Source organism: Oryctolagus cuniculus, chromosome 10 (assembly GCF_964237555.1).
Source record: "Oryctolagus cuniculus chromosome 10, mOryCun1.1, whole genome shotgun sequence".
Taxonomy (NCBI): domain Eukaryota; kingdom Metazoa; phylum Chordata; class Mammalia; order Lagomorpha; family Leporidae; genus Oryctolagus; species Oryctolagus cuniculus.
In genome coordinates this window covers 37,955,523-37,980,346 of record NC_091441.1, presented here as the reverse complement: position 1 = coordinate 37,980,346, position 24,824 = coordinate 37,955,523, and the positions used below count along the sequence as shown (strand labels likewise).

General features: G+C 37.0%; 1 long non-coding RNA gene across 2 annotated transcripts in view; it reads left to right on the top strand.

Annotated features, from left to right (window-relative positions):
* LOC127492294 (uncharacterized) overlaps window positions 1-24,824 on the top strand; it is a 65,608-nt gene that overhangs the window by 26,939 nt on the left and 13,845 nt on the right. For both annotated transcript variants that reach the window (XR_007921475.2, XR_007921474.2), the window contains exon 2: window positions 2,111-2,330. This is a non-coding gene — a long non-coding RNA (uncharacterized lncRNA). The remainder of the gene's footprint in view (window positions 1-2,110; window positions 2,331-24,824) is intronic.

Sequence of the window (24,824 nt, the reverse complement as noted above, 5' to 3'; positions counted from 1 at the left end):
TCAAGGATGAGAAATTACAGGAATCAGGGAACTTCTAAAGGAAAACAGTTTGCAAGGAAAAACAAAACAGAAAACCTCAGTTATGTGAGATAGGTATGAGAGAACCTGAACCTTGGGAAAGGAAACACAGACCAAGATCGGCATGGACTTTGAGCAAAAATACCAAGAGGAATAGCTGTGAAACTGAGTGCTTCTTTTTCCCTGAGTAAGTACCCCGGGCCCTGTCCAAAGCACTGAGTTCTGTCCCTGAGGTCTCAGGGATTTGTGGATAATTACATTGTGCCAGAGCTATTAAAGGAATCTTCATTTTCTGTATAAACTTAGTGGGTGTAATCATGACTAATTAGCAAAGATTTCAGCCACCAGTACTGGGATAGCCAAAGTTATAAGACAAGAAAGGATTTGGAGTCTGTAGACACTAAATCTAAAAGACAGTGTTTGATACAGGAGACTGATAATACAAATGCTACAAACAGTTAAAGATAAGCTGAAATTGAGAACAACCCAAGTTTTGAACCCAAGTTGTGGTTGGATCTATGCAAGGATGAAAGGCATTAATTTTTTGTAAGTACTTACAATAATGTACATGTTTATTATATTATATATGTATATATATATGTTTATAATAACTAAATGATAGGTGTTTCTATTTCTACTTTATATTTGATTTTATGAATCATTTCATTTTTATATAAATTAAAAATAATCACTTGATTGTGGTATCTTCTTTTTTTGAGATTTATTTATTTATTTGAAAGTTAGAGTTACACAGAGAGAGAGGAGGCAGAGAGAGAGTCTTTCATCCACTGGTTCACTCTCCAATTGGCAGTGCCAGCCAGAGCTGTGCCGATCTGATGCCAAGAGACAGGATCTTCTTCCAGGTCTCCCACACAGGTGCAGGGGCCCAGGGTCTTGGGCCATCTTCTACTGCTTTCCCAGACCATAGCAGAGAGCTGGATCAGCAGTGGGGCAGCCGGGTCTTGAACCAGCGCCTGTATGAGATGCTGGCACCACAGGCAACAGCTTTGTCCACTATACCATAGCACTGGCCCCGACTGTAGTATTTTATAAATGATTTTATTTTATATATTCTCGGAAGAGTTGTTATCACAAAAGATCGTTCTTCTTTGTTGTTTCTTTCCTTCTCCCTTGATTTTCTCCTTCTCTCCTCCCTCTCTTTTCCTTATTTCATTTTCTTCCTTTCTAACTTCCTTTCCTTTATCTTTCCTTTTTTACCTTCTTTGTTTTTTTCTTCTTTTCACATTTTTCCACTGTTGAAACATACATAATTCTGTTTTCCTAATTTGGTTTTAAAAGTAGGCATTGGAAATAATGGTAAATATTTATGTTAGGAATCTAAAACTTTTAGAAAAGTTTAACACCATAGCTCCTTTATAATGTTGAAAATTTTGTCAACATTTCTGTGACATTTTCAGACCTCCAACATTTCCTTGCTCGGCCTATCTTCCTGAGGGCTATGGACAGAAAGGAGGGGGAAAAAGTCTCAGGTTTGCAGAAGCTAGCCTTAAGAGTAATATTGAGATGCTTCTTCTATTAAGATAAGAAAACAAAAACAAAACCCAAAATGCTCCTTATCTTCAACCTCACAGCACTGCACTATGTCCCTTTATTAAGCATATAAGAAAAGTATCTTCACTGTAGTCAAGAGCTTCAATTTTCTTATCTGGGAAGCTGGCATACTAATTACTAATGCCATATAAAAGAAAACCATAAAACTTATAGCTTAATGCAGCATACTTATTATCTCAGAGTCCCTTTGTATCTAGTCTGGGTATGGTGTATCTGGTGTCATAAAATTGTAATTAAAGTATATTTGGGACAGACTGCACTCTCATGTGGATACTCCAATGGGAGACAATCCACTTCCATGCTCACTTAGTGGTTGGCAGAATATCTTTGCTGTGGCTGTAGGATTAAGAACCCCACTGCCTTTTTGATTGTCACCTGTAAGCAATATGAACTTATCCATAGCAGTTCATAACAGCATAATTCAGGTTAGTAGGAGAGAAAGAGTAAGGTCTGCTAGCAACACAGAATAAATAACCATTCAAGTAACATCTTACCACCTTTGTCATATTCTTCCTATCAGAGGAAAGTCATAGTTGCATCCACACTCAAGGGAAGATGATTTTACAAGAGCGTGAACACCTGAGGAGGGAACTCATTGGGCTCCCTTAAAAATTTCCGCCACGGAGGAGGCATGGTTTAACATTCACAGAGTCCTCAATCTTGGAAAACAAGCAATCAACATGGTTTCATCCATCACAGCCCATCTGATCATCCCATCCATTTCACAACGATTCTCAGAGGTAAGAAATATAGTTCTATAAAATAAAGATGATATTGGAGGACAACCTGTTAGGTGACTGGTGAGTGATGAAGTTGCTGTTCCTCTCTCACTATTATTTGTGGTATGAGCTCCTGATTTCTAATCTTAGCCATGATTCAGGGTCTATTAATGGTGACAGGTCTAATTCCTCTTTAACTTCTTCCACAACTTTCAAAATATAGATGATGATGTGCATCAATCTTAGGAGGGCTTAGCATGTGAAGAATCCACCTCAATTCTGTGCAGAAATAGTTTTGAGTGGAGAATTCAGCAGAAAGCAGCATGAATCTTAAAAAGAACCAGCATAAAACAATGCTGGGAGAAGATAAAGTTTTAACTTACTATACAAAAGTGAAGACTAAGGAGCGACTTATTTGCAATATAAATACAGGAGAAATCTTTACAAAAAATAAGACTATTTTGCATATTCAATGACATCTAAATTTCATTAATTAAGGGAGCAGAGGGTTTTGTTTAGCCAACATGTTTTTAAAGATTTGGAAGATGTTCTATGATCTTCTCTAGGTGGGACTTAAAGCTAAAATTGTCATGTTTTAGAATGAATTGGAAATGCCCTTGACATTTTTTTCATTTCCTAGATTCTACTTATTTATTAATTACATATTACCTGAAAGTGTAAACTTGTTTTTAAAACAAAGAATTAAGAATCCTCATATGAAAGATAATTCAGAACAAAATAAGGCCTATTCTTCTGAATTTTTATAAATTAAATTTATTAGTTTTAAGAGTGGAATTACTAGACAGGAAATGTAGAAGATCACAGAAGAATATACAAATATCCCTTGGTATCCAAGTTAGGTCTGAATTTCATATTTTTATCACTGGAGCACTGGAAGATATGGCTATGCTTATACAAATATATCATTAGAGCATAAATAATTACTATTGTGAAAGGTTTGTGTCAAGTAATAAAATACTCACCGAACACAAATAGCATGAAAGAAAGAAACGGAGGGAAGAAATGATGAAGGGGGGGGGGGGGTCAAGACAAAAGGAAGAACACAGCCAAGCTGATCATTTCACCAGATTCATTGATTGTTATGTGATTAGACTGTTAAGTGTCAGACAACGCTTAACATTATGGAATCTTACTAGGAAAATGACCTAGTCCAATGTCAAGAGCAAATGTGTAATCCATTTCAATACTCTTCAAAGATCCTCATTCAGATTCTTTTGGAATCATTCCATGGACTAAAATCTCAACTTCTCAGTTCATTTGTTTCATTATTGAGTGCTGAGAAAGTTCTTTCTTATCTTGCCTCCCATTCTTTTCCACAGGACTATTGTCTATTCTTGGAGCAGTGCATATTGACTTTTTTTTTACTTTAATGTAGATAATCTTTCACAAATGCAAAGATTGACATCAGGATTTTCACTTAACCTTTTCTTTTTCGAGTAAATATCTAGATTCTTCAACTGTCTAATATATTTAAGAGTCTTAGTTCTTCTAGAAGTTTCCCTGTTTCTCTGATATTGATATAATGGAGAAGAGAAAGGATCATAATAGGCCATAGTCCTTAGATAGATAGGGATGCAGTGTTGACTTGCTTATGAATTTAACTTCAAAACCAGTTGCTTAATCAGTTCATCATAAAGACACAGACTGGCTCATAAAACAACAGATGAGTGAGCACACAATAAAATCTAAGCTGCAAAGGTCATTAAACACTAAAGATATATTGTTGAGTGGAACTTGCTTAGGTAAGAACTTCCTACCCAGTATCACACCATAATGATTAATGCATGCATATGTGAACTTTATGAAAAAGATAATGAATTGATTGTGTTCTTAAATGATGCCACTTTAGACCTGTTTGGCTTCCTCTCCTCCTTTGGGAATCAGCTGACCACACTCTGTTAGTTTAAACAAATGAATGTTTAATGTGGGCCATTCTGCCAACGAAGTTGGATAAAATGGAATCATTTATCAAGGAAAAGCAAAGAAAAATAATGAAGTGGTCTTGTATGCTGGGAAGAAGATGAAGACCAGTAGTTATCAAGAAAAAGAGGCTGTATTTTGTAATTAAAGATCCAACAAAGGCCCAACATTAGGTATACTTCCCGTACTTTGATTTACACATATTTTGATTTCAGGGGAATACCTATAATCATATCATGAGTCTTTCTCTCTTGTTCTTCAAAGACAGCTTTCTCCAGAAGCTTTGATTTTTAATATTAGCCCCTTTAAACACACCTCCATTTTCTTAGTGTCCATCCAATGGGATGGTGAATAACAGTAAAACAATTAGAAAAGTAGTAAGTAGAAAGTACAAACTTAATTTTTATTGTCATCTTGTGTCACTGTGAAGTAATACCACAGTTTGGGAAATTTGTGAAGAAAGAAAAAGTATTTCTCACAGTATTGGAGTCTAGGAAGTCCACTAGCATGGTAACAGCATCTGAAGAGGGCTGAAAGGCACAAGGGAAAAAAGTAACAGGAGACACAGAATTTAAAAAGGGGTCAAACTCCCTTCCTTTACATCCTGCTACTGGGATAACTAACACAGTAATATAACAGCCTTTATTCTATGTATCAGGGCACTGCCTCTATGAACTAATTGCATCTTAAAGGTTCTATCACTCAACATTGTTCATTGATTAAGTTTCTGGCGCATGAATTTTGGAGTGACACATTCAAACCATAGCACAATGGCTATTTGTGACAACAGACTAAAGAATACCCTAGTTATATATCTAACATTTCATATTTAATATAAACTGATATTTTCTGTACTTTGTCGTATTCTAACAACTGAGGGAAAGATACAAGAAAAATACAAGTTACAACCTCTCTTTTCAAGAACTTATATATTTTGAAGATGAGGAAACATATGCCTGAAAATACTTACACATTCAAAATAATACATAAATTATTCTATATATGCATAAATATATGTAGATATATATTTACATACAGAATAAAATATATAAATAAACAAGTAAATGCATGCATATAAACTAATCATATGCATGAAATAAGTTCCAAATCATAATAAGAGCTATCATTTGGAGAAATGAAGGAGGTTTCACCATTGGAAAAGCATATTGAAAAGTGGTCCAAGAGGCTGAGAAGACTAAGTCCAAAAGGAATCCAGTAGGATTTTTCTGTTAAATTTTATGTTTTATGCTCATGCTTTTTAAACACTGTTCTGAACTGTATATATATTTTACATACTTATATTGCACACACACATATGTTTGATTTAAAAAACTGAAATCTTGCTATAATAGAGTGTAGAGATTTCCTATTGTAAAATAGTCATTGTATGCACACTCTGAATGGGAAAAAGAAGGAAGAGATGAACGAGTGAGGAAGGGAACACTGATAGATAAAAGCAACTCAAGAGCATTTTATCACTGGAGGTATTGTCTCATCACTTCAGCTGAACAAAAATGGGAGGTGTACATTTCTCTCGGAAAGTTTTGTATAGTGACCACTTACTATGTGCTATTTACATATTTTTTGGGAAATAGAAGCAGCTTGAATGTGAACTTGATACCCAGATGTGGGTACTCATCTAGCCCTATCCTCATCTATGGTCATGCCTACAGCAACTGGCTATAGAAGGCAATGACTAAAATTCTAGGTTAAGCTCAAAGAAAGGTTTTTTGTTTTATTTCATTTTTGTTTTCAATTCACTATGTACAGAAAGAGCAGATAAAGTTTTGAGTATTGATAGAGGGGAACTTTACTAAATGTAGTGTGTGGGAGATATTTATTAAATTAATAAATCGGGGCCGGCACTGTGGTATAGTGTTTTAAAGCCCCAGCCTGCAGAGCTGGCATCCTGTATGGGCGCCCATTCGAGTCCCGGCTGCTCTCTGCTATGGTCTGGGAAAGCAGTAGAAGATGGCCCAAGTCCTTGGGCCCCTGCACCCATGTGGGAGACCTGGAAGAAGCTCCTGGTTCCTGGATTCGGCTCAGCTCAGCTCTGGCCATTGCGATCATTTCTGGAGTGAACCAGCAGAATGGAAAACCTCTCTCTCTCTTGCTCTACCTCTCTCTGTAACTCTGTCTTTCAAATAAATAAAATAATAATAAACATATTAATAAATCAAGGGAACTTCAAATTTTTGAAGGAATAAAAGAAAACTATCTAACTGCTTAAGTTCAATATTGATAGTATACAAATACACAACATAAATCCTTCTATGTAATGCTGTAACTCTCTATCAAAGATGCCCCAAAATATCTTCCCACATTTCTTTTGTGAGTTATCAGCCAGTATTTACTTAGATACGGAATAATTTTGGAGAAATTAAAGAAAGCCAGATTGATTTTATGGAATATATTTTTGTTTAGCCATAGAATGAAAATGTTATCATTTGTGGGTCAGGCATTGTGGCGTAGCACGTTAAGCTGCCCCATATCAGAGTGCTAATTCAATCAATACTGGCTACTCTAGCCTTCTGAAACAGCTCGCTGCTAATGTACTTGGGGAACAGCAGATGATGGATCAAGTATTTTAGTTCCTGTCACCCTCATGGTAACACCAGATGAAATTCCTAGCTCCTGGTTTCAACTTGCCCTATTTCTGGATGTTGAGGGCATTTAGGGAGTGAACCAAAAGATGGAAGATGTCTCTCTCGCTCTCTCTCACTCTCTCTCCCTCTCTCTGGATCTCTCTCTCTCTCTCCATCTTTCTGTTTTGAAATAAATATATCTTGAAAAATGTTATTTTCTGTTTATATATCTTTTGAAATAGTAATCATTCTCATATCAATTGAGTTTAAAGAAATAATACATTGAAACATGTTTAGGGACCAGTGCTGTGTAGTAGTAGGTTAAGCCTTGGCTTTTGGTGTTGGCATGCTATGTGGGTGCCAATTCATATCCCAGCTGCTCCTCTGCCAATCCAGCTCTCTCCTATGGCCTGGGAAAGCAGTAGAAAATGCCCCAAGTGCTTGGGCCCCTGCAACTGCATGGGAGACCCAGAAGAAGCTCCTGGATCTTGGCTTCAGATCAGCCTAGCTCCAACTGTTGTGGCCATTTAGGGGGTGACCCAGTGCATGGAATACCTTTCTCTCTATCTCTCCTTCTTTCTGTTTCTAACTTTAACCCTCAAATAAATAAACATAAAAAAGAGATATTTAATATAATTATATTTACTATATTTTAATAAGACAATGTGGGAAACATCTTTATATGCAATAAAAAGAAAAATAAGAAAATTTTGATACAGTACCACAATGCAGCTCTCAAGATGAAAAAATTTGAAGCTGTTATAATATAAAACATTTAATTGTTACAAGAAATTGTTAAAATATGCTTTCTCTTTTCTTCTGTAGATTATGTAGTGTAACAGTTAATACATCGTGCTTAGTATTGTTGAACCTTTTCTTCCCTTGTTAGAAGTGCTAGTACCTTTCCCATTATTCAATCCCTTTTATAAGGCCACTATGATAAACTGAACTGAAGATTCGAGACTGGAAGAAACAAAAGTATTATATTATGGTAGTGGTGCCTTTTTCACTACATTTTTTGTTATTTTTATTTTATTATCTTAAAACCTATACAAGTTTATTTCTTTATCGTTATATATGGTCATAGCCATACCAGGAGTCAAAATTGTAAGCAGTTCTCTATCTATAGGAGATAGAAGTTGCTCAAACATTGGTCATGTATGGGTCGAGTGTTTGGCCTAGTAGTTAAGAAATCTACATCCCAGCTGGCGCCGTGGCTCACTTGGCTAATCCTCCGCCTGTGGCACCGGCACCCCAGGTTCTAGTCCCAGTTGGGGTGCCGGGTACTAGTCCCTGTTGCTCCTCTTCCAGTCCAGCTCTCTGCTGTGGCCCGGGAGGGCAGCGAAGGATGGCCCATGTACCCACATGGGAAACCAGGAGGAAGCACCTGGCTCCTAGCTTCAGACTGGCGCAGCGCACTGGCTGTAGCGGCCATTAGGGGAGTGAACCAACGGAAAAGGAAGACCTTTCTCTCTGTCTCTCTGTCACTGTCTAACTCTGCCAAGCAAAAAAAAAAAAAAAAAAAAAAAAAAAAATGCTTTTAATCTGAGGTAGATGTCTTTGAGCAACACTTCTAGGTCTTGTAGTCCTTCCAGGACTTCCTGGAACCAATTTTTCAAGTTTATCTGCAGGCCTGATGCCCTCACCAGATATATCATATCTGTGTGACCCAAGATGTTTTCCCCACAAAAACGACAGTCTTCCAGTGACCATTTTCCTTCTCTGCATTCAAGGATTCCTTCAGGTCTCAATGTCAAAAATGTCTCTACTTCCTTTTTTTGTTTGTTTGTTTGTTTTAATTTGGTTTCTCAAGTGATTGGTAAGAAATTACAGAATTCTGTCACTTTACTTTTATACCAAGTAGACTCTAGATAAACAATACCAGTATGTATTCTCCTATCCCCTAAGAGAAGAAAATGGTTGTTGCCATACAGAAGTTATTGAGGGACGCCCACCACACAGCTCTGTCATATCAGATAATCATTTAATCACTGAGTAAATCTGAGAGACTGAGATCAGAGGATTCAAGAACTCTGAGAGACTTTAAAAACCTTTCCAAATTAAGCATTTATTGTTACTTCATTGCTCCCTTGCTACTTAATTTTCCTGAGTCTCATTTTAGGAGAAATTTGCTCCTTTAGCCTTGCACACTTCATCTCAATCAATACGCTATTCTCCCTGGAGGTCCCAAATTATTCTTTTCAAATGTCTTTTTTATCTACCCTTGGAAACAACACAAGCAAATGGAGTTTGACTTCCAGCTGTCAAATCAAGTGTTGAGGCAAACCCTGTGAGTGTGAATCACTCGATCTTGCCTTGTTCAATCTGGGTAATATGGCACAGTCCCAAGCATCCTCCCTACCACCAAGAGAGAGAAGGGAATAAAAAATGAATGGCACAATTTCAGAAAATAAGAAAATTTATTTTTTTAATTACCCAGTTTTCATTTACATAAAAGCTAGTAATGAAACAGTGCCTCATTTATATTTCTTATACTTTTTGGGAAGTGAGAGTGAAATTCTGCAAATGGGATGTTTTAAGTGGGCTATCCTGTTAGTGTGTTTCAGCATTTAGCTGAATGTAATAATATCCCTTGGAATCCACACCCTGGAAAATGTGGTAACAAGATTTGTCTCTTTCTTTTAGGGTCTAAAACATCCTGATTGAAATAGCTTAATGCTCAATGTGTAAGCTAATTGACTACACTATTGACTATGATATAAAAAAGTCTGTCTCCAAGGAGTATTTTAGAATACTATTTGAAAATCTTGGGGATAGTTATAAATGTGTTACAAAATTTTACATTCAACTAACAAATGTTGTCAATAAATAGATACAGTGAGATTTACGAAACTGTATAGGAGTCGCTAGTTCATATGTTGTTTATATGTTGGTTGATATGTTGCTTCTGTTCAAAATAAAATTGCATTCCCATCTGGACTTCAATTCTCAATAGTTTAGTTCGTTTGCAAACACACACACACACACACACACACACACACACCTAGGCATAAAAACAGACTAGTGTTACTATTTTATATATGAACACTTACTAGTGTTACTGTTTTATTTATGCATCCTGTTTCCTCACCTTGAAGGTCCAATACAGATTTCCTGTATAGCTTCCAGAGTCCTATGCCATGTAAGGTGCCAGCAAACTCCTTGCTTTTTTGCCCTGTTGATTGTTGTGAAGTGACAGTGATGATGTTGGAGGTCTCTAAATCTGAAATGCATCACCAGGTTCAGAGACATTACTCAGATGTTTTTGTGTTATGCTTTTCTTGGTTCATTCAGTTTTCTTCAAACTAGGTGGTGAAGCAGGGATAGCAATTCTTTATTTTCCATCTCCACTGTCCCAAATCCTCAGACTCTATCAAAGCACACCTTGAGTTCCACCTCCCACATTGTGCTCCCCACTGGTGCCAATCTTCCAGCTAACTCCATTTCCCCTTTGTAAACGCTCGATGTGCTGACCTATTTAAAAATATAACTCAGGTGCCTGGCGAACCATGATGCCTGCCAGCTCTTCAGATAAAGAGGATCCACTTATTAATCTGCTCTGTCTCCATCTGCCTGCTCAATTGGGATTGACTGCTTGCTGTCCAGACTGATACCAGGGAAATCTGATTGAGGACAAGAATCTCTTTGTACATTTCTCCCACTGATATGGCACAACAGGTCTGTTGCAGCCAGGGAGTTAAGCTGATGTGACATGATGTCAGATGGCCTGCCATTGTACGTCAGAAATTAAAAAGAAAATATTCTTTCAAACTGAAATTCCTTATGTGATTTTTATTTCCTTGGGCTTTGAGCAGATTGAGTATTGAATTGCTTGACTGGAGCCCATGGATAATTTAATACCTGCAACATTCGTCCCCGGGTGAATTTCAGCCACATTTGACTTGTTCAGCATGGTGTCTCAGTTCTAACCATTTCATGGAAATCTTGTAAATATTGATTGATGAAATCCCAAAGAAATACTTTTTAAACTGTGATTCTGAAATGCTCCGTAAGGAAAGACCTGGTTTTGTATCCATCTACCTCACTCCACATCTTATTGTGTAAGAAGTAAATAAAAATTGTGGACATTCTCTTATCCTTCTCTAATTGGGGCAATTTTTATAACTTAAAAAAAGCAGTGATTCAATTTGTTCCACTATACAGGTGTAAATAAAGAACAAACAGATAAGTCAAACCATGTAAGTGGAATCAAAATATCACTTATCCTTTTGTTATTGAAAAGCTTTTTAAGTCCAATTTGAGGTATTGCCTAAATAACGTGAGTAAAGGATGTAAACATAATATCTGTAAATACAGCTCTCACGCATGAACTGCTGAGCATCTCACATGCACAGTCTTCAGATTTTAGTATGAGGTTATGTTTTTATTGAACATAGGCTGTCTTGCCTCATACCTAGAATGAAAGCTGAATGACATATAAAATTTCTGCAATGCATTTATTAATATTACCAAGAGAAAAAAGGAGTAAGACTTACGGCAATTCGTGTTTAGGAAAATGAAACAAATATTATTACTTTCTTAATATTCAACTTTTACTTTTTAGTCAAGGCTAATTATTTGTTAATTTGTGTAACCTCTAGCATTTAAAGATTCACATGTGAATGAAACACGATTGATTCTTATTTTTAATTGTTAATTTAAAAGGACAAAATGCAAATACCATTGCAAAGAATAAAATCTCCATAACTTGATGTAAATAATACTAAATAAATTAACAAATTGTTTGGCCTTTCCTTGATATTCAATTGTTATGTGGGTTTCTGTGTATTTGTGAGTATAGTGTGCAAGTATGTGTCTCTCTGTGTGTGAACAAATAAGACATTTAAAGCACTGAGACCAAAAGAATTTGGCTAAACATATGCAGAAGTACCCAGCAGCAGCAAAAGCTACAACAGTTGAAATACTTTTAAAAATATCTAGACACTATCTCACTCAGCAGTAATTATATTTAGAATATTTTCTCAAGCTTAAAAAAGGGAAAATTCTTTATTAAAGTATTTAAGAAGAAAAACAAGTCATAAAAGAATTGGTGAGTGAAACGAAGCATTTACTTGTTATGTTGATATTGTGTTTACTTGGAAGTTGAGAATTTCTTCTCTCCATTTTCATTTTTCCCACATCTAGAGTAGAAAGTAGAGTGTCTTCATGGAGGTGTTATTTACACTAGACAGGAGTTTGGTTCTGTATGCCTGGATCTTTTCTGGATGAGCTGAACTGAGTAGAGGAAATCTGAAAGAAAAATATCCTTTAGAGTCTTCCTTCCAATTACCCATTCAAAGTCTAGTCCAAGCAGACAGCATCCTATTTGTTCTTTTCTGGGATGTATGTCAAAAGGGAATCATTATTGCAAATAATTGCAGCCCCTGAGTGAGAGAAAAATGACAATAAAGGCAGATGGGATTAGGATACACATGACTGGAATCAAGGAATTCTTTAAGTTTTTGATAACCCAGTGAGAGTATTCAGAATGATACTATACAAATATATTCATTCAGTAAACTACAAAATGGTACAAACTCAGCAAGACCTAAAAGAAAAAGTTTACTGTGTTTTGTAAGATGAAGTTTAAATATGATATCAAGTTAAGTGTAACATCCAAATATAAAAAGTCCTGACTATTCCACTTTGTATACCATGAGAAACTGTGGTCCTTGATATTAAATAAGCATTAATCAAAGACTGGCATGAGAGACCCGAAGTGGGATGTTGCCCTTTGAAGTTAGGGGCATACCCATCTAAGCCAGGCAAATGAATGTAAAAAATGGTACATACATCTAGAAAGAAAATTATTTCACAGACTCCTAAGGAATGAAACCACTGAAAACAAACAATTGTTATTTCCTGGAGAGAGAGTGGAGGGAAGAGAAATGAGAAAATAAAGGTTGCTCACTAGTAATTTGCCATTTGGTTCAAGACAAATGTTTGCAGGCAATGGTGCTTGTATCTTAAACTGAATAGTTTTCCCATCCACATGATAGAATTCTCATAGCATTTTTTTCTTTCAAATTATGTTTTCCTCTTATCAAAAAAGCTTTTCTGAAGTCAATCAAGGTGGGAGGGCAGAGGTTGATAAGGAGCTCATTATAACAACTCAAATGGAAGACACAAAATAATTCATTTCAAAAGAGTAGGGACTATTTTCTATCAGCATTTGTAGTATGATTCATTATTTCACGATTTCTGTTCCCCCTTTCCCCCATCCCTTCCCCTCAAATGCTGTATAGTAGAAAACTTTGACCTTGCTGAGAGAAATAATCACACAACATATCTGCGTCATCTGTGTGATTAATACCGCCCTCTGAAAGAAGCATCTCGACTGGCAAAATACAACTAAAATGCTTGAACACACTGAGAAACTCTGCCTTATTCACCTTCTTTCTAAATAATTCATCAGTTTAATGATAATGACATTCAAATATCATAATTACAGTCGACTCTTTAAAAAACATCAATTCTAGGGCCAAAAATGGAGCAACCAGCCCCTACTCCTTTTCCCACCATTAGCTGTTAATGCCAAAATATGATCTTTATTCATTCCACTGACATAATATAAAACCAATGTAGATTTCCCATTTTTCATAAAATTTTCATCTGCACTATTAGTTTCACTGATAGCAGACTGCAAAATGTTGTTAAGCTACAAGATGGAAGACGCTGCAAAAACCTCAGCATGTTAAGAAGCCATAAAATTTTATTCAGTTCATTTACTGCTACAGTCCAGTAACCCTATAGTAAGAGTGTGCTATTTTTATTGTGTATTTATTTAAAGGTTGAATATTCCGTTCCCTGGACTAGGCATCTAACAGAGTTAATCTTGATTTCTAATACACTGAATTGTATTCTACTTTGGGGTTTGTCATTTCCCTGAAAATGCTTTTGTGTTATGGCTGTTGTGGAAGAGACGACAGCAGAATATTGCAAGTCGGAGCTTAGCTATGGAGCAATGCCTCATGTGTGCTCATAATTAAACCACCAGGGCAAGGGCCTCACAAGATGCCGAGGAGACAGATGCCCATTTCCCTCCACTTCCCCCATTTTACGTCTTTCCCAAAGCAAATCTTAGTGCTTTGTGCAATGAGACACAGTGTAAGGATCTTGTACTTGATGGTCTGGTGCTTGGCTTCAGGTGCTTGATTGCTCACACTATCCTGCAAAAGTAAGCTACATTTTTTTCATTTATTGCTTTGTCAGTATGTCCAAAGTAGTTTGACATAAATAAAGTAAAATCCTTTTAGATTAACATAACACAGACCATGCTTCAGGTCTCCTAATGAAGCCATGGGCATCTAAAACTAACAATTTTCACGCAATATTAGATTAGCTTAGTTATTATTTTTATCATTTGAAAGTTGCAGTACGATAACACAGTGTAAAGGAGAGACAATGTGTATGTTTGGCCAAGATATTGGATATAACTCAAAATATCCAGCGGCCTCAACCGCAGATTTCCTGTGCTATGGAGCATCAAGTTACAGCACTGGTCATCGTACAACGAAGTAAAGTCCAAAAAAGCACAATAGCAGAAGGGACGTTGTTCTTCTGATATTTGGGTTTTCTCCATTATGAAGGAATTGTACATTGTAGTAAGGCTTAGCAGAATCACTGGAAATGCCTTGTTGTGTGTATTTACGAGGCCTCAGGAGTAAGAGTTTCCTTGCTCAGTCCCAATTAAAGGCCACATGGAAACTCCAGGTGCAGTAAATAGATAAACCAGCAACAAAAACTACAATAGCAAACAGGCCAGACAAATGATCTACAACATCCATAATACATTCTTTCTGTGTCTGTGACTTGTTAGAAACCTAGAAGACAAGCCTGTCCTGACTTGGTTCCCTCATCTATAATACGGGCTGATAAGAGAACCTATGCCAAATGCAGTGTTTTCTCTTGAAAGTTCAAAATATGAGGTTGATAAAAGCAAAGTGTGCATTTTTAAAGGCACATGAGAGAGAGATTTAAATCACCCGAGATAGTCTGTATTTATTCATTCCAAAGAGGTACAAAGGCTCTGTCTGGGTAGCATTAAAGAGTAAAGGTTCAAAAGGAATATGTGAGAGTCCCCAGGAGACTGGAAACATAAGAATGCATTAAAATGAGATGGAGAATGTGTCCCAAAATAGCCAAATAATGACTATTCGTAGTTACTATCTTGTTAGCATCGATTGTGGAATATTTGAGGACCTGAGAGAATCAATGTATATGGTAAACAATCACCTCCTAAACTGAAATGTCAGAGATACGATGCAGAATAATGAATATAAAATCTACACAAAACTAATGACCAAACAAGATAAACAAATTAAAACAGATAAGCTGCAAATGATGAGTGACTAAGGATTAAGTTAGGCAGCACCGCAGTGAAAATCCGTGCACGTGAACAGCCTTTGTTGGATGGTGTCAACACAGGCTGGCAGCTGAGCCCAGCATGCCGCCCTTTAGCTTCTGTGATACAAAATGTGGGCTGTGGCTGCTGAGGTGCGGAACAGGTAGTGATGACAGCCATTTCCAGATTTTACAGTTTCCCCACTGTCCATCCATCACTTCCAGGGATAAAAGGTGATGTCTTTCACTTATTGTGCACCTGATACAGGAATCTTGCACTCAGGGATGCCCCCTAAAATGGATTCCAGGATTTTCTCTTTCTCTTTTTTTGATAGTACTAGAGATTCTACATGATCTGTCTTTCAATTCTCCTTTGTTTTGTGCGCATCCTCTGTTTTTCTATTTTGAATTGATTGGTTGAAGCTCCTTTTACAGCGGAATGAGTCAGCAGAGATGAGATGTTGATGGATCTCATTGGACTTGGATCCACATTCTTCTGAATGAAAGGAGCCAGCATACTTTAGTGGTTTATTCCATCACCGGAAAAAGCCCTGCTTCCAGGCTCCAAACATTTAGCAAGTCCTTATATCCAAAAGGGTATTATTAGGCAAACCTGGGATGTTGGTGCAATCTCATCTCTACAATGTCTCCTCTTCTCCTGAGGGTCTGTTATTGCATTATGTTCTTATATGCAACTCTCTATGACTTCACTTTCACCCAAAACATCCCACCATTTTCATATCTAACCCAATAGATTTTTCTGTCTTCATTGTAGTTTCTTCAAAACTAACCTGTTGTGAATCTCTTTTCATATGAAATACTTTAAAAATGATTGTGTTAATGGAAAGGATCTCATATTAATCAAAATGTGTGGAATAATAAAAACTGACTGAAATAATTTATCTTACCTGGGATATTTGCCTTGAAAAAGAATCCCTCCTTCTTAGAGTGAAAAAAATAATTCATTTCCTGTAGTGGGAATCTCAGACACAAAGGCAGGGAAGAAACAGAAATTTCTTGTCATCAGAGCTGCTTTTCTGCACACCATTTTAGGGAACACCTACATATTCTGCCTGCACATAGGCTCCCCTAACTTGGTTCTGTGAACACCATTTCTCACTTTTTTGTTGCATTAACATAGAAGTATAGGAACAAATTTTTTACTCAGTATTCTTCACAGAAAGAAGTGTTAAATTACAACATTTAGACAGTAAATTAGATACATTATTTATAATATTTCAATTGGAAGTTGTTTTACCAATTTTACAAGCAAGTATGGTTTTCAAATTGCTCATATTTGATCATGAAATGGTTCCCACTGTGGCAGGAGCTGTGGCACAGATGGTTAAAGCCCTAGCCTGCAGTGGTGGTATCCTATATGGGCACCCGTTAGAGTCCTGGTTGCTACACTTCCAAACCAGCTCTCTGCCTATGTGCCAGATGGCCCAATCCTTGGACCCCTGCACCCATGTGGGAGACTTGGAAGAAGCTTCTAGCTTCTGGCTTTGGATCAGCTCAGCTCCAGCCACTGAGGCCCTTTGGGGAGTAAACCAGCAGATGGAAGACTCTCTTTCTCTCTCTCTGTCTCTCTCTGTCTCTCTCTACCTCTCGGTAAATAGACAGAATAAATTTTTAGTAAAAGAAACTATTCCCATTTTCTAGAGAGAGACCTGTTTAATTATGTTTTACTTTATGTACCTACTTTTGGTGCTATTCCTAAAATGAGTGGCATTCAATTAAAAAAGGTGGAGCAAAATCTGTTCCTGGCTTTACTGGAAGTCAATGACACCATGGTGAGTCCAGAAGACATTCAGGACAGCTTCTATTCACTGACTATCCAGTGACTGACAGACTTGCCACACTTCCTCCTTGAAGGCAAAATGTAGTCATGAAATCACTAACATATTCAATTTATGTACATTAATGCTTTGTGTCAGGCAGAAATGCTAGTGCAGAAAGTTAAAGACAAAACAACCAGGCTTTCTAAGTAAATTGCTAATGATCTTTGTTCAGCTGGTAGAGAACAAGAACTTTGGGTCATCAAATTGAAAGCATCTCATTCTTTGGGATCCTATTGGTAGTAACCTTAATTACATGCTGCATGAAATAAAATTAACAGATAAGACCCCAACATCCATTGATTAGATTATCTAAAATCGTTAAAGGAGCAGATTATCCATGGGGGAAAATGCTCAGAATTTAAGATAGTATAAACACAGTGGATATATATTTGGGGAAACAATTATTCACATGTTTTTTGTATTGCTGTATGGTATAAACCATCACGCCCATTGTCTTTGTTCTAGATGATATTTAAAAATGTGTATTAAGGAACTGTTTTGGAAAATAGAGATAATGCCACCTTCTGGAAGGAACGGTTTTGCTTATTGCCTCTGAAATATAGATATTATCTCCCTCCATAGAAAAGGGCAGTCAGTGTAATAAAGACAGTATCTTGGCACCTAATGGCAGATTTGCCTAATATCCTTTGTATAAAATTTGATTTTCCTACTGTAAGGATTCTTCTCCTGAAATGGAATCTGGTAAGTAAGTAGGGGTCACTTGTGTCTGCTTGCATTGCTCAATGGGAATTGTGACCTAGGGAACCAGCACCGGAAACATTGACATTCTCACTATTTCAGTTGTTGTAGTCATCTTTTGTCTATGACTCTGGAGTGCCAGAATCCATGAAGCTGTAAAAAGCTAGCTCATTAGCTTGTAAATAAGGTAAAATCACAGCCCTTCCACAGTTGCCTATAGCTCCTTTGGGAATAGTGCAGAATTGTCTTCCTCTAGCAAATCATAGTGATTTGGAAGATCAATTTTTACCATTTCTGTAAGTTGTTGCTTCCACACTTACTCACAAGTAATATTCAACCTAGGTGTGATCTATAGAATTCCTTCATTCTATAGATGGGGAAAATAAGGCTCAATTTGTTTTCCCTAAATAATATAGTTACTTAGTTGCAGAATTTGAGTAAGTATTATTCTCTTCCCATTATATTCCACTAAATATAATAAAAATAAACCCCAATGTTCAGTGAAGTCCCAAACTGATATCTGATAGATGCAGTTTTAAAGAAAAAAGCATGAAAATGGGGTGAAAATATTGCCTATCCCATATCATTAGAGGATCATGAATTCCTTCTCCTACCAAGCATAGGCCTCGGGTTGGATCTTACAGTGATTTTCATATCATGGAAGGAAATACTTTTGACAAGGCACATTTTCTTCTTGGCTGGCTCAGCAGCATTTGCAAATGTTTTGAAGTATTTTTTGGATCTTAAGTATGTCATGTGCACGGACAACAGGAATTAGCACTTTCTGCGTTCATCCAAAATACAGGATTAGTTTCAGCCATCTTTTACACTCCTGGGGAAATCTTCCTTAAAGTGACAATAATTTAACCTCATTTCTTATTTTCTTTTGAGTCTCTACTCTCTTATCTCTAAATGCCAATAGCTTATTTTATGTTTTCTCTTCTTGGTTACTGTACTCCTCAGAATAGGGTATGTTGTATACTATGTAACAAACAACTTCTTACTCTCAGAGGTTTAAAGTGAATTTGATTTCTTTCCCATGCTACATTTCCACCAAGAGTTTTCTGGAAATTTTTTCCTTCTTTATCCTCACTCTGAGACTTGGGCTGACTCAGTCACCTGCCTTGAACATTGTCCATTATTACGCATCAACCCTTGCAGCATTTACATTGAAAGAATGTTGCTGCACTCACATTTAATCCACCAAAGTATGTACCATGGTCAAGCCCAACTTAAGAAGAGAGGGAAGGGCAATGCTATTGTGTGCCAGGAAGAAGAAATAGAACTGTATGGTGAGAAGTATTAACGACAATGTAGGTGAAAAAAAAAATAACTTTTCCCTATCTACCTCAAGGGTAACTTTTCCATATATACCTCAAGGATCATGGTTGACACTCTCATTTGAAAAGAGAAAAGCCAAATAAATGGTTTCAATCGAGTGTTATGTAACATGATATTCTTCATATATTAAGACCAAAGGCCCAGTGAAAACCACATATTTTTGTGCTTAGTTTCATTAAAACCAAATGAATGGTGGTCATGCAGAAATTCCATCAGGGCAGAGAAGCGCATGTTCTAATGGTAATACGGTGTGGGGGCAGGGAGGGTTAAGGAGAGAACTGCTCCAGGCCCATCTGTTCAGATCCATCTAGGCCTCTCTGTGATGCATTGCTTTCCTTGCATTTTAGTGCATGGCACCTGCCACAGGAGGGGCGTCTGACCCACTTTTCAGAGAAGGGGGGTCAGAGAATATCTTTATGGCTGAATATCAAAAAGAAAGGTCAGGGGAGGTCAAATCAATCTTCCTATTTTTGCTATTTTTTTTTTTCATTCCCAAGCTTCTTTATTTTGGGGTAGTCTGTTCTGAGCTCTGGCAATGGCCTGCCATTTTGACTTTGCCTCAAATGCTTGCCTAAGGTTTAGGTTTCCATATCTAAGCTTTACCTCCTGTGTCAGGGACCTTTACACTTATTCCATAGTGTTTCAATGGATAGTAATGAGGAATTATTGCATGATGTTATATAAGAGAAGTTTGGTTGAGTGTTTTTAAAAAAAGTGAATCTAGATGTGTAAGGAAGCTACACACAGGGCTATCAGAAACAAAGGAAAAGAGTAATTGATCCAGAAGAAATAGAGAGGAGAGGGAATTATAAGGTACATAGAAGGAATAAAAGGGGAAAAAAGAGAAAAGCTTGCAAGGAGAAAATACTGAAAAGGAGAGAAATCAGTGGGAAATGGGTTTTGAGAGCAAAACTTGCTCCTTTTAACATGTCCAGAACTCCCTGGGAACAAAAGGTATGAAAACCTCTAAGACATTATTTAAATCTTAGGATGTTTTGCCCCAGGGCTGAAACCAAGTGTAGACTCATCATTTCTAGCTCCCTGCTGATTTTGAGAAAGAGAAAAAAATATTTTTTTTTCAGTGCCAATAGAACAAAAGTTCTGAATCTCAAAGCAACTGATGAAAACACTCATATAAACTCTTCAGATTCCTCCTCATCCCTAGGGCTCACTTTCTTCGAAGTAAAAATTATGTGAGAATCCAGCTGAGATCTGAATTTCCCCCTCAACCTGCCAGAAAAAAGAGATAGGACATGGCTATTTCCAAATTTCAAACACCAGGAGACCAAAATGACACTTAATAAATGGAAGAACTTTTTGAATATATTCCTTGGTTGAAGTGGTGTCTTTTTTTATTTATGTCTTTATGTCTATCCTCTCTCTCTCTCTCTCTCTCTCTGTGTGTGTGTGTGTGTGTATGTATGTATGAGAAAGAGAGAGAGAGAAAGGGGACAGCAGAAAAAAAGGGAATGAATGAAGGGATGAATGAGTAAATGTGATATGGGCTGGAGCCACCTCACATTCATTCAAGCCAAATTAGACACAATGGAAGTGAGCTTATGTTGTGGAAATCACATGCCACACACAAATCAGGATATTTTTTTTTATGTTACAGACAGATTACTGCTAAATAACTATTGGCACACAGCAAGGAATAATAGACTAGAAAATAAAAATAAAGGAGAGAATGAAATAACATGTGTAGAAAGAGAAAAGAGGAAAAACTCAAGAAAGACAAAGATAAAAGATCAGATTTGGATTTGGAAAAAAAATAAGGAAAGTTAAGTTGTCCTAAATTGCAGTCCATATAGCTTTCCTTTCTATGAGTGAAGAGGTTTTTTGTTTGGTGGATTGGTTGCCTAGTTTTGTTTTGCTCTGGATGTGTTGAGCTATTCATTTCTTTTTAACCAGTCCTGCAAAAGAACTATGACAAAAGAGAGCCAAAGGACTTTCCATGTGCAGTGGCTTCTTCAAGGGAGGTAGCCCTTATCCCTCTGCTGATTTCTAGTAAGCCTCAAAGGTTGTAAACCAGTCAGGCAAATACTCTCTTCTCTGGTCTGAGTGAGCTTCAGAGTCATCAGTTCTGTCACCTGGAAGACATGCCCACTGCCCCCTCAACTTGAGTTCAGCAACACTGGAGCACAAATCCAGAGATGCTTATCACTCTACCATAGCAAGTTGCTATTCTTTAAGGATTTGAATTCTATATTTAAAATGCAAATTGTCTGACTCAACACTTTAAACATTTACATCTAAATTGGAATGAACAGCTGATATTTTTATAGATGAGGAAAAAAGATGTCTGAAATATCTAAATGCCAAATTTGCTCATTTTATTTGTCTCCCTAGGTCATTCAGATGCTCCACTTCTCAATATCAACACATAACAAAAGAGTAGAAAATAAAAATAAACACATAGCAAAGTACAGAATTAAAAGAGTGAAAAAGAAAGAACAGGACTAGATGTTGACACAGCCAGCACTGCATATTGGAGTGTTGGGTGTGAGTCTCAGTTCTCCTTCTTCATCTAACTTCCTGTTGTTGTACATCCTGGGAGACAACATGTGATGACTCCAGTTCTTAGGTCCTTGCCTTCCACTTGGGACTCCAAGACTGAGTTCTTGGCTTTGGTTAGTTAGGTCAACTGCCAGCTGTTACAAGCATTTGTCGTATGAAACGGTAGATGAAGGATCTCTCTCTCTCCTTCTCTCTCTCTCTCTCTCTCTTTCTCTCTCTTCCTCCATGTCAAATAAACACAAATAAAAAGAACACATTGTATTGTAGGTTACTGCCTTATTTTGTTCTCTTTTGTTTTTTTCTTCGAATAGTCTAAGAAATTTTATCAAACATTAGATGGAGACCAGCATAGCTGTATTAAGGATATGGTGTTTGCCAAAAATCTCTCATTAGCTGAGCTCCTTGAAGATAAATGCTGCAAATTGACCCCACCCTTAGAAACAACTTAAAGCCACAAGGCACAAGGCTGAAAATCCCTTCAAAGAGAGTCATAGTCTCCAAGAGGCCAATGACTTTTAGAGTTCCCAAACGAAAAATTCTCTCCTATTTTGAGGCACAGGCATAAGGTTCTCCAGGGCCTGGTTCCTGGAGTGACTTTTGTGTTGCTAGCTGGAGTGAAAAGGACAATGGAGGCAGCAGACACTGCAGCTGGCCTTACAAAACATCAGTGCATATTCTCATGTTTTCACGTGCCATGTTATAAAGCCCACAAACCAAGGAGAGCAGTTCTCTCATGCTGCTTTCCTTCTTACAGGGTGAATCTATTCCAAACCTCAGTTTCAGCCCTAGCACGTTAGGTTGTCACAGGTTGAAAACCCAGAAATCAGTGTGCAACTTCCAGAAAGCCTGAAGTTAGAGTCACCACTATCTCATTGTAGTGCCCTCTGAAGGGATCTGGAGAGTTTCACCTCCTTGACTCTAGGCTAGGACAATGAAGGTCAAACTCAGATAAACAAATAATGGATTTCTTCTCTTCCCCTTCTAACCTACATCAATGCTTAATCACTTCCATATATGTATTTAAAATGTATGTTTTCAAATTTTCTTTCCTGCTTTTCCCTATTGCAGAAGCACAGTGCCCATTTTACTGTTGTCTAAGGAGGAGCAGGAACCTGAATTTCTCTTTGCTCGTGGTGTGTGTGTGTGTGTGTGTGTGTGTATGTGTGTGTGTGTATGTGTTTCAGTGAGTGTATTTGGAGGAGTTACTGACCCACACAAAGTCACAAAGTCTAGTATAATACTGGCCACATAAGCAAATTCATTACTTAGCTATTGACTCAGTATTGATGCTGAACCCTTTGCCCCTGGCAGGCTATTCTACTTGCTGTGTTCTCTTGTTCATTTTGAGCTTGGTAGCAGCACTCTACATCTCCCCATACTCTCCAGGCTCCCTCCATATCACCTTCTTCTATGTAAGTGTGTACACAAAAATGCATTTTCCTCTCTTGGCCTTAACAATTCTTAATGGTTTTCTTCAGTTTTCACCTCTTAATGGAGTCCCCTATTCCCAGACATTCTGTTTTGCTCTGAACTTTCCTGGAGCATATTTTATTCTTAGGACTAATTGAGCATCCATATTCTACCTTTAGCTACAATTTGATGCTGTCTCAATGTAGGTCTTATTTCTTCATTTTTGTTATGAAGAACTCAGTAATCCGCACCATAGTTTATTTATTTCTGTACCCCCGACCAGGCCAAGCTCAGCCCTATGTATATAGTAGGCTTGTAATGAGTATTTGTTGAAAGAATGAAGGAAAGAATCTATTCATCACTCAGGTAATCAGGTCTTTAGCTGAGAGGCAGAGGGTTAGTATTTCAAGATATAATAATTGTCTTTCACACATTCTTTTGTGCAGAGAATATACAATCTCCATGTGATTAGGGAAGTCTTTCTCCCAGTTGATTACCTATTTTAAGTGAAATTTACATCATTTCTTGAGGTTTATCTGCTCAGATTAGTTAAATTCAATTGGCTCCTTGATTTACACACCTATTAGATTTTTCCTCTGTGATGGATATTGCAAATACAAAGAAAAATGCCACTGACTTGTCTCTCAAAGAATTCATGTTGTGATGTGGAGGATGGGGAAATATTGCAATACTACAAAGCTATTTTTTTTTCAAAAAGTGTGTGAAATATGCTGTTGAACACAGAAAAGAAACATTCCCCAGGCTATGCTATGCAATGGGTAAGAGAAAAACTCAGAGAAATGGTGTTAAACCCTCTCTTTTATATTCTCTTCCTGCATATTCATGATATCTTGGAAATAACTATCCATTAATATATATCACATAAGTAAACATGTAATCAAAGGGCTAAAATTCTGTAGTTATGACTGGTATAGAGATTTAATTTTTATTTTTCAAATATGTACCCAGTGTGTAAAATAATGAATGGAAATACTCTGATTGGATTAGGAGAAATAGCCTCATTCTCCTCCCTTGCTCTTCCTCATTTGGAATTTTCCAAGGGGTCTAGAAATATAATTTAAAACATGTAAGCAAATAAAGACTGTGAATGAGCATTTAAAAAAAAAAACACCTTCTATTAAGTATCTCACATTAGAGGGCTGGTTTGAGTCCCAGCTGTTCCACTTCCAATCCAGCTTCTTGGTAATGTGCCTAGGAAAGCAATGGATCATGGCCTAAGTAATTGGGTCTATGCCCCCATAGAGTTCCTGGCTCCAGGCTTTGTCCTGGTCTAGCCCTGATTCTTATGAGTACTAGAGAAGTGAAACAGTGGATGGAGTTTTTTTATTTCTCTATCTCTGTGTCACTCTGTCTTTCAAATAAACATATCTTTAAAGCAAATTTTATTCTATTAATCTTGAAGACAAAATAGTTGAATTTACGGCATGCCCAGGCAAATAATTTGGGAATACATAATTGGGGAAATAAAATAGCTCCCTTCACTTATTATGATAATAAAGCAAAGTTTAAATATGATTGAATGATTTGGAGAAAATCTTTTGATCATTAGAAAATAGAGACACTAACCTCATAGTCCCAAGAGGTTATATGAAGAGTGACTATATAATCGTGTTAAGATAGCTTGAGATATTTGCAGATGATAGCACTAAAATGCATCATCAAAAAACATCTCCATAATAACACCCCTCCAAATGTTGACAGAATAATGCCAAGGACAAGAATCATTTTCCAAAATAGGAGTATGATATTTGTCCACCATTGTGGCCCAAGATTAAATGAACTATGTGCTTGACTTGGGGATACTTTTAGCTTTTAAA